The sequence below is a fragment of the Pogonomyrmex barbatus genome, unplaced genomic scaffold (assembly GCF_055798465.1).
Source record: "Pogonomyrmex barbatus isolate J1 unplaced genomic scaffold, ASM5579846v1 scaffold11, whole genome shotgun sequence".
Taxonomy (NCBI): Eukaryota; Metazoa; Arthropoda; class Insecta; order Hymenoptera; family Formicidae; genus Pogonomyrmex; species Pogonomyrmex barbatus.
Window position 1 is genome coordinate 2,577,287 of NW_028297107.1, and position 15,670 is coordinate 2,592,956.

A 15,670-nucleotide genomic window follows, 5' to 3' on the forward strand; every position below is an offset into this window, starting at 1 on the left:
ACTTATAAAAATCATAATTGTAAAAACTTCAGATTATATAATAATTTAATTTCATATAAAGGTTCTATTATTTTTTTTAGAAATGTAAGAAATAGAATCAGTTTTTTCCTGTTTTTTATACTCATATATCCCGCAATTAGTGAATAACTAAATTTTACATAGAAAAATTTCTAAACAAAATTGTATGCCTTCAAATTCAAGTAGAAATAAAATTTCATGAAAAAGGCTAAATATTTTATCAAAAGATCATTACATGATGGAAAAATTTATGTAAGAAAATCAAGTGCAGGCTGCTAATTTTATGATAATTGAAAATTTTTTTCAGTTATCGGAGCCTTCGTTTTAAAATACAATTTTTACAAAAAAATATGATTTATTAATTCACTCAGTTTCTTAATCGCGATTCTTTAATACAAGCAATAAATTACAGAAAAACATTCCTTACTGCGTACATCTCCCAGAAAAAAAGGGAAGAAAATTCCAATTTTTCACGGTGAGCTACTTCCTTAAGCGGAATCGAAGAGCGGCTCTTACAATTAAGTAATATCCAATCTATGCAAACAGGTGTAGATACATCATCCGACTCAACCACCGTACATTGATAGTACATGGAGCTCTCGGGCTTCGATAGCGAACGTTCAATCGGGATCGTCGGCTTGACGAAAGCGGAGATCCGAAATTATGTACCGGGTGCGATCGACTCGCCGCGAGTGGCTTGTCGATACGCGTTCAGCGTCCATTTGGGGTTTGGCTTCCTCGGGCGTCGAGACGTGCGATTTGCAGGTTAAATTAATCATCGCGCTCGCGAATGATCGATGCGAACGGAACGGGCGAAGAGACGAGCTACTTCGGGCCGCATCAGTGCAGCGTCCGTATCAATTTTCGTCGATTACTCGAACGTGCGCGTTCAATATACAATTTTCGAGGAAATTCAAAGGCCTGTTATCAAAACTAATCAGACCAGCGGCAAATCTTTGATGCTACATAGACTGACGAATTCTTTGAAATCGCACGCCACGTTGACGTTTTATTACTCGTAAAAAAAAAAAAGAAAAGAAATTCATTACTCGTATAAAATATCGTAAAAATTAAAATTAAAAAATTTTAAAGTTTAAAATTTTCGAACATGGTCGTTTGTTGCCTACTTCTCGCAATACCGCACAAAAATATTCAAACGCGCGCGAGACGAGTATTTTAATTACGTTCGTACAAGCACGTACAAGACTTTTAGTCTCGTATTTCAGCCACGAACTCTCGAGAAATACTACGCTTTTTCCCGGCATATGGAAATTTCACGAAAAGCTGTCGCGACCGAAATTTCGTTGCAAGAGCGGAGATCTTGGTGCTCGCATCTCAAGAGCTCGTACTCTTGCGAATTTAACCGCGAAATAAAAATCTCGCCCCCAAGAAATGTGGCACTCCCGCGTTCTTCGCCGTAATGTCCCTGATTTATGTGTGGTCCCCGACGTCGCGTAAAGAAGTTAATTACAAATGGCTCGAGCGTTTTAAAACGCGATTACCTGCCATCTCGTTATCTAATCGCGCAGTCGCGCTTACTTTTGAGTTTGCACGCGGGAAAGCTTTTTTTTTTTGTTTTTTTTTTTTTTTATTTTTTTTCGACTTTTTTCGCGAAAGACCGATCATTATGGGTTATCAGAGCCCATCGAATCGAGCAACCACATGTATGCAATAACGTGCACGCGCTCAACGATGACAATAACGCGAGAATAGACGAGAATTCAATTCGAACGCGTGACGACGATACTAGAATTTAATTTCACCGAAACTTGCCGTTTATGACAGCACGCGCAGTCGAATATCTCGCGGCATTCCGATTCTCGAGTTTGTTTGCGGAACGACGTCGGAGGAATAAAGTCAGCGACCGTCCCGTCGTTTTATCGATGGAGAGGTGGAGGATAGGGGGGGGGGGAGCGACAGCTGCCGGGTGTTCAATCACGAAATCGTAAATGTCGAGCAATCCGCGCGTGATCGATCGATCGGCGCCTTCCACCGCTCGCAATTATTATCGCGGGAGCCGACGAATGACCCGAATAAATTATCCTGCATTTCCACCCTCGTCATGATAAATTCTGCGGCTAATCATTCCGGACGTCGTACATTATTCTTCTCCGCTCCGATATGCATCTATGGGATTCTCGATAATTCACGTTTAATATTAAATAAATTTCCGAGAAACAAAAATCAACGGACAAGGGGTGGGGTCAGGAGTGGAAAATTTTTGAAATGCGGTTTGTTTGTAAAAAGCAAAGTCATCTTCGTGATATAAGAATCCTAGCCTTAATTTCCTTTTTTAACGATAAATATAAAAATTTTTAAGTCATCGTATCGATTAACCACTTGGCGGGATGATAGATCTCAAGGAAAAGAGAAAAACGTCAAGTATCACAATGTTCCAACATTAACAGTTTTTTTTTTAGTTTTTTTTTTTCTTCACTATCGCGACGGTGTAGTGGACAGCAGCGTTGATTAGTATCCGGATTCGATATCACTTACTCTAACTTGGCTTTTCTTCTCTTGTTCTATTTTCTTCTTTATCTTTATTTTTGTTTTTATCTCTATCTTTATCTTTTCTATTCCTTTTCTTATTCTATGTTTTTCTTTTTCCTTTTTTCTTCTGCCGGATTTTGCCAAATAGTTAATTAATCCGATTCCAAATTTTCATATGTATCGTTTATATGTAAAGAAAAAAATTAAAGGGTATCTAAAGCTGGGATTTGGAATTTTTAATATGAACTTTTGTAACAAACCGCATTTCAAAGACGCGTTTCCACTTCTGATACTCCCCAGTTTGAAAGAAAAATCGGAAAAAATGGAAAAAATGAAATACGATCAGACAATGATTTTATTTTCCCCGTCAAAAAATCCGCATTGTTTTCGGAAGGACTTGCAACGACCTTCATTTTCAGCTGCGTGAACTATTCATTCGGGCCGCGGCCGTAAATCAGGGCGCCTAATTTTTATTTCACACGATCGCGAGTCGCGAGTCGCGCGCCAAACGGTCGTAAATATTTCCGCTACGGCAAATATGGCGGATTTATCACTGTAATTTCACGTAAACACGACAGCCGGCGCTATTAATTATATCCATTGCCTGTTTGATCAAACGATGCGCGATTTGCTGATCGGCAAACAGGCGAAAAGATTTACTACGCGGATTATCGCCGACGAGTTCGCGATATATTCGGCGGCGGCGCCGATCGAGAGCGGCGTGCGAGAGAATCTCGTTATTACCTCGAAATACCTCGGACAACTATCTGGGAGAAAACGAATCGAGCCTAATTCCACCGGCAATCAGTTATTCGTGCCGAGCAAATGGAGCGCGTCGATAATCGGCCTAAAAAAGCGAAGACAGAAATGCATCAGGAATATAGCCTCGCGTCCTTCCCTTGCAACACGCAATAGTCGTAACACGTTCGAAAGCTTTTAAGCTCCGAAAAACGTGAAGCAGCTTGGGAGAGCATGTTACATCTTATATAACGCGTTTGCAATTTTAAAGGCTTTACTCTCTCGTAAAGATTCTTTGACTTCCCATGTTATTAATCCTCGAGTGAAATTCGCTCGAATACAAATTACCCGAGAAAAATAACCAAGTTAGAACTTCTCTACCGAGCAGACTCTTTTTGCCACCCCTGTCTCGACTTGGAAGTTTACATCGGTCGGAAAAACAGCCATTAAAGTCAGCGTGAAAGAAATTAAAGATACTTTTGCATTGGGGAGCCATCGCGCGTTCCCACGCGAGCTTTTGCGCGACTAAAAGCCGTTTGCTCGAGTTAACTTAACTCGCGCGGATGTAAACCGCATTATATCGTGTCCGAAGAGATCCAAGGAGATCCCTCGCCTGACGGTCCAATTGCGAAAGAGCATTTCGCAAAGGACATGCGCATTTTCTCTGGACTGCGAATACCTTAATCCTGTGAGTGTCCTTCGCTTTGAAATGGTATAAAAATAATGTAAAAAAACATTTGTACGTTTGAAAAAAAAAAAAAAAAGAAAAAAAAACGTATTCGTAGACAAGGCACCGCTGCGAAAACAAATCGAAGATTAATGACAAAGAAGATTACATCGCGCCAGTTTTTCAGTTTGCAGCTCGCAATGTTATTCTGAACGGTCCACTGAGCGATGCAAGTGCCGAGCAGACCTGGGCTTACGCTGGAAAAGCGAAATGGATTCACTTCCGACCGCGGGAACTGGTAAAATCCTGAGCGTATATATACATACATATATATATCTATGATATGCGTTGCAAATGGGCATAACCACAAAAGTGCAGAGGGTTCATTACTCAGCTTTCGCGAAAATAAAGCGAAATCTGCATAATTAAAATTAACTTTCTCTCCGCTTGTCTGTTTGTTAACCACGTCGTGCAAAATGGCCGGATTTTTAAAAAAAATTTCGAAGGTACATTTGAGACGGGCTGTTTTAAAATACAAACAACACGAGTGTTATTTTCAACGCGAGATTTATTTTCTCTGTGTACACACTTTAATTATATTTTTTTTCCCTTTCGCGTGTCATCGGTCGATGTCATCAGACGGTGTGTGTCATCGTTCCGAGCTATATCTTTCGAGTCAACACTTAGTAACTTTTCATCAAGAATCGCTCGCGATCAACCGCTCGCACAAAACAAATTTTTTGTACGAGCAAAAAAAATGTTTCTTATCCACCCAGGGATATCTTGGTTATATCACGGGATCGCTGAGTCTTTTCAGAATATCACCCTCGCTTACCCACCCACGTCTACACTGTCTGGACGTCCGCACGCGACCATCCCTTGTATCGTTCAGATTGGTACGTTATAGAAACGGACGCGAAGGGTAGAAAACGCGAGGGCGACTCGTGCGGCGGGAATCGACTTTTATTTTCCTCCTTTTCCTCTCCCCGCGAGACTCACGGAGCTCTGTAAATACAACGAAACGGCGTCATATTGTGCCACGGGTAATGGCCGCTGCTTGTTTATCGCGATGCTCGTACTCAATGGTCGACAGAATGTGTACAGGGTGTCGCGGTGTATCTCCTCCCGGCCACACGGATTCCCCGAGGAACGACAAATCGAAAACTCAGAGCAAATTTCAAAGAAGTCATTTCAATTTTTTTTCATACAGATTTGCACCCGCTGCTGTTGGCTGTATCGAAAAAATTTAAAATAAAAATACCAACTATTAATCTTTCTCTCTTTTCGAGGTAATTTTTTTTTTTTTATTATTATACGCAATATTATTATTATACGCAATACGTTAATATACAAATTTCGACATTACAAACAGAGCGTTAAAGAGCACCTGTATTTTTCGTTATAAAAGCGCAATTCTTTTCTCAATTTATTCGCATTGTTGCGCTTTCGCATCGGGGAGTACTCACGTCATCTTAGCAAAGCATATTTCAATTCCGAATCGTCGCCGGAGCGCGTTTCCGCATTTTTACGCCGACAGATGCAAAATTCTGCACGGAATTCTGCGCGCATGTGCTCTTCTAGCGGCGACAGAAACTTTTTTGCCGTTTCGCTGCTGCAATAAGACACGCGTCTATAAGCGGAAGGCAAGCATAAAGACGTAGTAGTGGATATTAATATTTGACGGGCCAAGAAGAGTACGAGTGCAGTTTGCTTCGTATTGAGAAAATGCGTTACAGAACGTAGAAAATCCCCGGCAGCTTCTTGAAGTTTATTGTTTCATAAGTTTGCAAGAGAAAATGGGTAGGCGGTAGGCAGAGAGGGGGGGGGGGGGAGAGGGAGAGAAAGAGAGACGAACTCTACTTATTATTCTGAGGTAAATCCTGTTGAGAAGCAAATATAATAACATTGCAGATGATATAAAAACTCTACAACATCAAGGATTCGTATTATTAATAAATGAATTTATTGTTAATATAATCTTGTTGAATAAAGAGAATGTTTTAGTTCTTGACCTTAAGAGCCCTCTTCTCCTCAACCTAAACTAACAAGAAAATCAATATTATTCTACAGAAGATAACTTGTAATTTGTAGCGTAAAGCGAAAATTAAATTTGTCGAGAGATATTAAAATTCTAAGGTTTCGAGAACCTTAGAGTCTAAAATTCCAAGGAGCAATAAAACGCAAAATCCCGACGCATAGAACTTATAAAAAGATTAACTTATAAAAAGACACTTCAATTATATATCGTGATATAAAATTCTGACATTCTAACTTAATCATATTATTAAGAAATTTTAATCCTCCGATTTTCGCGATGGCTTCTGCAATATTTTCACGGCAATTTATGCGAGAGGATCTCTTTTTTGCGAAACAGTGATTCCTGACGTCTCAAACCTCTCGAATTCCCAGCGCCTGTCGTCCATTTCGCTTTGTAGTCCGCTTCCGCGAAACGCTCTTCTCGAGAAACAGGAATCATTCATACGTTCAACAACTTTGCTCATCGTGCGATATGTATGTCGACATGAAATAAAGATCCAAGACACGTTTGGATAACGTGCCAAGATTCTTTCTCGATATATCCCGGGATAAAAGTAGCGAGGAGGTTAACGCATGCACATCGATAAAACGTTCAGAAATTTAAGTCGAGACAACAATGTTGAGGAATCGCGTTTACTCGAATTCTACACGGTTCCCAAACAAGTTCGTTGCTCACCGGCGAATTTCATTTCAATTGCGAAACTTTCAACTGTCGGCCATCTTTGTTCGAGCGCTATTGACGAACTTTAGTTCGAAGTTCGAACTTTGACCGACGACTCGACCAGCTCTGTTTCGACTATTGACATATTCCCAATGTTATGCTACTTCCAAAGAAATTGCTAACGAGCATTTAGCATGACATTGATTTTCAAAGATAGAACTGTGGTCGGAATGTTGATTGTGTCCCACAACATTGAATCGCTGTCGCGTGATCAAATCTATCTTTTCCTTTTAGATTATCAGAGATACGCCACGTGCACTTTTAATTGCGTAATCCAAAATAAATTCTTTTTCTCCGCATCGACCAGGCCGAAGATATATCGACATGTGACTATTGCGAAACGGATAAATAGGCGGCGAGGCGGCGAGATGTAACGTACTGGCCTGACGAAAAGCAGCGGACGACCGCAACGTTTGCGGACTTCGCCGTTTTAACAGGGGATCCAGAATGAAATACTGTTGATGGCCGGTATTTTCACGCAGGCGAAACAATTTATCGCCATGGCCACCGATAACAAGGAGCTACTACATCGCAGAACCAACCACATTATCTCTTGATGAAACGCTCAAGATGTTTAATGATGAAGATAAAAAAAAAAAGACTGTTGAGAAAACGGCGAGAAACTTTCGCCTAAGGGAAAAATCAATTCCGAGAAGCCCCATCGTGAAAAATTAATACGGCAATTCTATCACGTGATGCACGATGGACGAGAATGAGAGAATTACGCACTTTGAAGAGCATAAAATTGATTCGCCTAGCGAAATGCTTTCCCGTCACTTGGTAACCGTTTTAAACGTGGCTTTTTATGATGTGGCAAATCGGGGTTTTTTGTTTCGGTACATTTTAGCCAATCACTCCGCCAACTCCTCTTTATTGGAATTTCGCGAGGGACAGGCTGCGGAAATTCGGCGCGAAACTTTGTTACTGAATTATCCGAAGTTAACGCAGCTAAGGAATTCCATTTATTTTCTTGTCTCGCGTCGATAAAAGATTACGTTTAATCTCGGTGACAGGAATGTAACCCTTTTCTCTTGTCTCTCTTTTCAACAGACGACGAGCTCTCTCTCTCTCTCTCTCTCTCATCGTTCTCGAGACAATGCTTTTGTCATTTCAAGTTTTTATAGAAAATTTTAGAATAAAAATATATCTCATTTTTCGACATTGTTAATATTTAATTTAACGTTCTCCTCCCTTTGTTTTATATTCCGCGCAAAGAAAAATAGAAATTTACAAAATGCATAGGCAAATGTATAATTAAAAACTCTACATTCAAAATAAACAATAGCACTCGAAGAAACAATTATACGCTTTGTGCAAACATTTACTTTATCAACAGCTCTCTTTCATTTCCAAACAAATAGCGGAACTTGTTAATTATCGTTTACGTATATTGAATTAACACAATACCGCAATAATTCGCGAAACTTGTTTCTCAAAAAACGGATAGCTATCATAGAGGAAATCATTCGCATCTCTATTATTATTATCAACAATGAACATATATTCTAGTATTCGAAACAATCGATATAAAAATATATAATTGTGATCGTGAAGAGGAAGAGGGATGTACAATTCGTACAACGGTTATACCGCTCGCTACAATGAACGATGCAAATATGGTGTCGATTGTTTAGCGAAGTGCGGACGACCCGGTAGTCTCTGTACATAATCGCGCGAGTAATCGGAATTAATGAATTCGTGGCAATGGCCGGACTATACCGGGCGTTGTAATTGGTCCCAAATCTCCTTACGCGTCTGATACGTATTTCAATTTTCCGGACCCTGCGTCGGACCAGGAAGGAAGGGAGGCAGACACACCATAACAGGATGAAACCCGGTCCCGTTCTCCACCTTTCCTTCCCGGTCGGTCAGTCCGAGCTGATGTAGCGAGCGGGCCATACACGACGTAAATTGCAAATTAGCTTAAGCCGGTTTTGATGGGGTTCACGGTGGCTGCCTGCGAAGGGTCCGAAGAAATGCGATGTGCGCGCACACGTGTACGTTGCATAATCCACAGGCAGCTGTGAAATATGCGCGCGACAGAACTCTAGTCTTCGAGCAATTTGCATTTGATTCGGTCCGGGGTCCGACCACTTAACAGGTTCAGGTGAATTCCATTCCGAAAGGGATAAATGGGAGAGTCTTGTGTTTCGATTAAACCCGGCAGCCGGGAGTCTTCGGTAAACTTGAACGTTGTAAACTTGAGGGGCAATCCGCTTTTAATAAATACCTCGACGGAGATCTCTCCTCGACTCGGCTCGGCTCGGCTCGGCTCGCGGAAACGCTATTTGGATCTTCATTCAATTTCTAGTGGACTTTTTACCGTAACAGAATTTTAATACGGACGCTCTACGCTAACGTCCGACGAATAAAAAAGTTCTGAATAAAGATGACTCGTTATTAAATTTCTGCCCCGGGAAAATTGACTCGAACATTCCACCGCGTAGAATGCGTAATCGCGAGAAATTGCGCGATGCGCGAGACACCCTCTATGCAAAATGTACACACGTTCCGCATCGCGTGCGGTGGCTCAATAAAACAATGGGAACCGCCGTAACCAGAAACGACGATCCGCGGCAGAGCGCTATTAAATGCTCGAGTGATTCTAGACGCGTGTGACGTGACGGAAAATCATCCCCTAAGCAGGAAACAGTATTAAAAATACGTCGGATACGTCATCTCTCTCGGGTGTTCTCCGGCGTTCGTTGTTTCAGTCCGTGACGACGGGGGATACTGTCGGAATAATCAAGTGGGATATCCCAGCGCGGGATAATTTTTCATTCGATTTTTTCCGTTGAATTATCGGTCAAAGACATTTTCAGGGAGGAAGGAAAATCATATTTCATATATATACACAAAAATCTCTTTATATATTTTATCGAAATGTCACGGCATTGTTTCGCAAGAAGAATAGACGTAAAATTGAAGAACATCCCGATTCATTCTACCAGGTCATCATGCGGAAACACGTACACCTCGGGTTTTGCCGCGGTACTTTGGGTGTACCATTATACCGTGACTTTCCGCGACGATCTCGCGTTAAGTATGCAAACTGACTTAAATGCTAATCCAAAGTCTGTCTCTCTCTCTCTCTCTCTCTCTCTCTCTCTCTCTCTCTCTCTCTCTCTCTCTCTCTCTTTCTTTCTCGCACTCTCTCTCGACGACAAGAGAAGCCACAGCTGAGAAGTTTCGCGCAACTGTCGGATCGTGAACCGACGAGACGCTCGTGAGAAAGACGATGAGAGGCGCGGCAGGCGTCGCGACGCGGTTAGTCAACGCGTTAAAACCGGAACAAGGGATCCATATTCGTGTCGGCATGCTATGCTATTAAACCGGTCTCCCTTGCCTTCCGCAATCGCGGCAACACTCGGGATCGACAATGGCACGGCCGCCAAAAAGGGTTAGCGACTCGATGAGAAGGAGGAGGGGGGGGGAGGGGTACGAGAGACCGGATGGGTCAGGGTTCGTTGCCATCGTGCTTTCGTATTATGCGGAATTTCGGCGATTCACCGACGATGGCCTAGTATGCCGGCCCACAAATCCTCGCCTGAAACGACTATTTAAACGCCGGTTTCGTTTCTGAGAGAGGTCACGGGTGCGCCTCGTAAATCTCTCGTCGAAACCAACCAATCTCACGAAGACCTCCCGAAGAAGAATACGGTTTATCGGTGTATGAAGCTAGGCGATATCTAGAAAATGTGCGAGACGGGAGGCAACATTGGACTTTGATATTTCGTATTTTCGTTTCCAATTGAGACGTTTCTAATTTCTTTAAAGTAGATATAAGCGTTACGCTTCTCCGATATATCACGGTCCGGCGTGGTTGGTTGGTTAAAGTTAAATTAAGTCCTCGCATTTTCAAGTTGCAGTCAGTTCGAGATAGACGGAAGTGGTGCAGTTTCTGCCTTCGTCGGTGTATTAAATGCGCACGTTGTTTACGCCGGGGTTACGATAAAATTAATCCCTTCTGTGCGAATACGTAAGCCGATACTTAGTCGTGAAATACAGGCGGCGCTCCCGCGTAAAGCGCTAAAATATACCGTGTAATTCTGCCAAGAAAGAGAACTGCTATGTATGAAATTGAAACGAAGTTTTCATTTCTGGAAGCGAGCCTGTACCTCGTAAATCCTCCGTCGCGAGGATGAGGATAGGGGGCAGGGGAGCGCCGTGGAGGGTGGAAAAGGCAAGCGGGAGGAAGACAGACACGTCCGTCCTAGAATTAATAGCGCGTTATACTCGGTTAGCGTGATAAAATTAATTCTCGCGAGCCAACTATGCGCACTAACACCGACATTAACACGCGCGAGGTACAGCTATACTCGGCTGAATCTTAATTTTCATCAATATTACCTCACTAAATAGTTATAAAAACCGATGTGGCAGGGCGAGAGAGGATTTTGCGCTGGTAAGCCACCGGGCAAGTGGGGAACCGGGACGTATGGATCTTGGGGGAGTGTTACGGTTTAAGAATTCAAGAATTCCATTTCCTCAATTTTCTTTCGCGGTAATTCGCGGAGATACATTCCCGATACTTTCCCGTTTGGATGTACTCGTGAAATTCGTCCCGGAACGGTCGAGCGCGCGTGACGCGAATTCCAATTTCCGCGGGCTTCGTTATCACGCGCGAGGACGCCTGTGTTATTAAATGATTACTTCGTCTTGATTACTCCGTCCGCATTCTACTCCGCTTACACAACGGACGACGAATGCTGTCGCCGATTCGGACTTTGATCTCGCGGCTCCATGAATATTGCCGGATGTAAATGACTCTCATCGACGAAGTCGGATCGACACGGTCGATTGCAATATCGGGGGAAAGCGGCACGAAGAGAGAGTTGGGAGGAGGGAGGGGGGGGGGACGGGCGAGGGAGAGAGGAGCGAAGGTAAGTATTCTAAGCGGACGACGGAAAGACGGTAAAAGGATCGACGCCGAGGGAAAGCGCGACGAGGGAAGCGAAAAGAAAAAAGAGGATGGGACGACGAGGGAATACATCGTCGTGCAATCTCGGCGACGTCGAACGACCGGAAATGAGGACCGCGATTCCGCCGAGAGGGATGTGGGCGCCATCGAGGATGATTCGCCGTTTAATAGCTGGCTCAAGATGCAGCCCGGCACGCGGTGCCGCTTAATTCGCGCGTAAAATGGATTACGCGCTCGGATTCGCGGAGACTCGTCGTCATTGGGAGGACGCGAGAGGAGGACTTTGGTGGGACGGGATTTTTAGGATTCTTCAAATCTAAGTGCTTTTTCAGGATTTCTGAGAGACAGCGTTTCTTGAATTGTTGCCTGACAATTTTTTGCCGTTAAATACTGAAATTCTTTAAATTATTTTAAATAAAACTGCGAACGCTTTCACAATTGCTGGAACGTTGAATTCCCCCGTTGTGAGTATTGTGTTGGATTAAACTGTTCTGGCTTAATTGATGAACGAATTACTCTGTGCATTACGCGTTACGCGTTTCTGTGTTGTAAGCGAAAATAGGAAATATGGCCCGGTGAACGCCGCGAGCAAAAGTCATATTGAGATCAGACCTATCGGTATAAACACACCGGCGAACACCGAATTCGCATTTCTCGAAAGCAATTCCACCAAGACGCGACAATCGCGAATGGTTCATAAATCCGGGAAAACTTATCGCAACGGAATTGTGCGCCGAACGGACACAAGCGAGCATTGAATTAGGCGCTGCAATTTCAAAGTCGTTCGAGGCAGGAGACCATTAACATGGTTGGACCAAAGCCAGACCGTTGAATTCGCTCCAAGAGTCTCGGATGACGAGATGGCCTGACGTTTCCTCGCTTCGCGAGGACCGTTTGAGGATCCTTAAGAGTTGGCCGATGTTGCCAAGAATCGTGACGCGCAGGCGAGGACGATAACGTCGCAGGACCTTCTCTTCTCCCGGCTCCTTCTGTCTTCCCGGATTTTCCTTCCGCTCCACGATCAAATTTGCGACGCGACGGAGACTGGAAATTCTTGTTTTCCCGTATTTGTCAGAGACAAGAAAATTCCCCCTTTAAAGAACAAACTATTTTTCAATACAGACGCTCTGATATCGTCTCTTCTACGATTTTGTATATATATATATATATATATGAGATTAATCGTACATATAAGAGGTTAAATTATACATTAAAATTAGATTAAATTCGCGCTCAAGCAACTATTGTTCTTGTAGTAATAATAGAGGATCGTGTCAACTGAAATGCGCTTTTACGGCCCGCCATTTCATTCATTCGTGCACGGCGAAGAGTCAAGTCGACGCTTTCGCATTTCCGTGATACGCGGGAACGCGATAATCACGATGAGAGAGAGAGAGCAGTCATACGAGTGCCATGAAATCCTCCGGCTCATCAACGGGACATTGCCTCCCTGTCGAATCGACCGGCCGGGAAGCCGCCATGCTTCATCTCGATGATGGATCAAAGCAATCCCCGCACTTCATTCCCGATCCCAATGCCAGACATTATGCCGTTCGTCCGCGTACTAATGTCGATAACGGTTGGTCGTATCGACGGCTCGGATTCGATGGATATGCAATTACTCGTGGAAAAGCCGGGAAAATATCGCGGGTCATCGGATTAATTTCTCACGAAGAGAACAACGGCGATAATTAAAACGTCCAGTTATTAATTGCCGTCGTGCCGTGAAAATAAGTTGCCTTTACGACGCAAGGGAGTAAATTTTATTGATCGATAATAAACCCGAGGATACTCTCGTACATCATCTAGAATTATTACATCCTGTCTAAAGTAAATATATCTTTTTTTTTTGAAATTTTAACGTAATTGATAGAATTATAGAGTTGCTGATGGGTTTCGAAGAGTTTTAACCCTTTAAAAAAAAACTGTGAAAGAACGTAATTTCACATTTTCGTGTGTGTGTGTGTGTGTGTGTGTGTGTGTGTGTGTGTGTGTGTGTGTGTGTGTGTGTGTGTGGTGTGTGTGTGTGTGTGTCCTTTAGATTCTAACACTTATTTTTACTCTGATAAATAACTGATAAAGTAATAAATAAAAGTGCTTTCAATAATTTTTCGTTTCTAAAGTAGAAATTTCCTAAGTTTTATTTTTAATTGAGATTTTTTAAAAAAATTATTTGCGAACTTTTTTACAGTTCTAGACAATATCTTAAAAGATTTATCTAAAAGCGTCAAGATCCAAATTGATTCTGATAAAATCAGGAAGTTATAATCATTTTTCATAAATAATAACGTTAAATGGCACTCCATATTTTATGTCCTTATTTTCATAAAGATTCTAGAAATTTACCCTCTCTTTCTCTCTCTCTCTCTCTCTCTCTCTCTCTCTCTCTCTCTCTCTCTCTCTCTCATTTTTTCTCTTTTCATCACACAAATTATTTTTTTTAGAAAAGAGTTCAAATTATATCAAAATTTTAAGAATAAAATGCTAACTTTTAAATCGAATTTTCAGCGAGTCTGAAACTACTTCAAGTAGTGTAGATTAGGTACAGCGCACGTTTATTTTAGAGAAATAAGAATTCGCGATTTCTGAAAACTCCTTATACGTAAAAATTCTTCTCTTCGATCTCACGACGATTCTCCGCAAAGGAAAATTTCCTTCCCTCGATAATCCGTCGTTCTCTTCTTCTGGCAAAGGGAATTGAAGCAAAAGAACGATCTTAACTAGAATGAGTAAACTTCGATCTGGCCTATCGTCTAACATAATAATCGATACTGCCGTGGCAGCGGAACGAATCCGGAATTTCAACGAAAAAGAACTCGAGTCAGCAAAACGTCGAACGGATAAAACGGGTGCAGAATCCTCTCTCCCTGCCCTCTACCTCCCGTGATATTTTCATTCCCATCGGATATTTTCGCGGCAAATTGACTGCGCTGCTGTTTATCCGACATCGATCGGGTTTCGCCGATTTGCCGCAATTCCGGATGCGGGTGATGCGAGGCCGGCCGATGCAGAGTCGCCGTGCGTGTCGACACTATGGATGCTGTCGATGCACGCGATTGACGCGGATTCGATGAATTTAGATTTTTATGTATATATAGAATAAGAGAGGAGAGAGAGAGAGAGAGAGAGAAGAGAGAGAGAGAGAGAGAGAGAGAGAGAGAGAGAGAGAGAGAGAGAGAGAGAGAGAGAGAGAGAGAGTTGCCCTTGCGGTTCACCGCGTAATACATTTGTTTGGCTGTGGAACATTGCAAAAATCGCTTTTATTTAAAAAGAGGATATCAATTTATGATTCATACTGATGATGTTGTGAAAATGATACAACTATTAATTGAATAACGTGAAAGCAACATTTTGATAAACAAAATTGATATTGATTGGTATCCTCCTTTGTTTTCTGTTTTTTTTTTTTTTTTTTTTTTTTTAATTCATATGTCGAAATTGCAGCGGTATATTGATACAGTATAATTGATATCCTTGATTGTCACGCGATGAATGATACGTGCGGCAAATTGTTTCGCTCGTAGGAAACGTCGTCCGTGAAATAAGATATTCGGATCCACGACGAGTAACACCGTTCCGTTGTTCTTATCGTCTTGTTTCCGGTCGATCGCTGCTCGAGGACTCGATTACGCCAGGCGGCGGGCGTGCCGCGATCGTGAAGCGATTTTTTTACGAAGTAATTCCTAAGGCGAAACCATCGTATCGGCGCCGAGGAGAAACGGCCAATTCGAGGCTGTTTTATCCAACGATTCGAAAACGCTCGATCGCGCGCGCGGTGAGCGATAAAAAAAAAAAAAGATATCCGATGGCGGCCGCTTTATTGGACTGCGCTCGATTTAGAGTCCAGTCGGGATGGATCGCTGTAAATCACGTGTGTACATGTGTGTGTGTGCGTGTGTGTGTGTGCGCGCTGATAATAGCCGTGGACCCGGCGAGAAGTGGATCCGAACCTTTAATCTGGGCTTTAGCTAAGTGAGTGTAAATGGCTCATTAATTCGATGATTTTTTTATATTTTCGGAACTAAATTATCGCTCGGTGGAATAAATAATTCGATGGCGGTCGCGCGTTTAAACTTGA

The 15,670-nt window shown here is 42.5% G+C and overlaps 1 protein-coding gene across 4 annotated transcripts in view; it reads right to left on the minus strand.

Moving 5' to 3' along the window:
• Nucleotides 1-15,670, minus strand: part of LOC105426076 (uncharacterized) — a 122,922-nt gene that overhangs the window by 73,094 nt on the left and 34,158 nt on the right. The gene's annotated exons all lie outside the window — the stretch shown is intronic.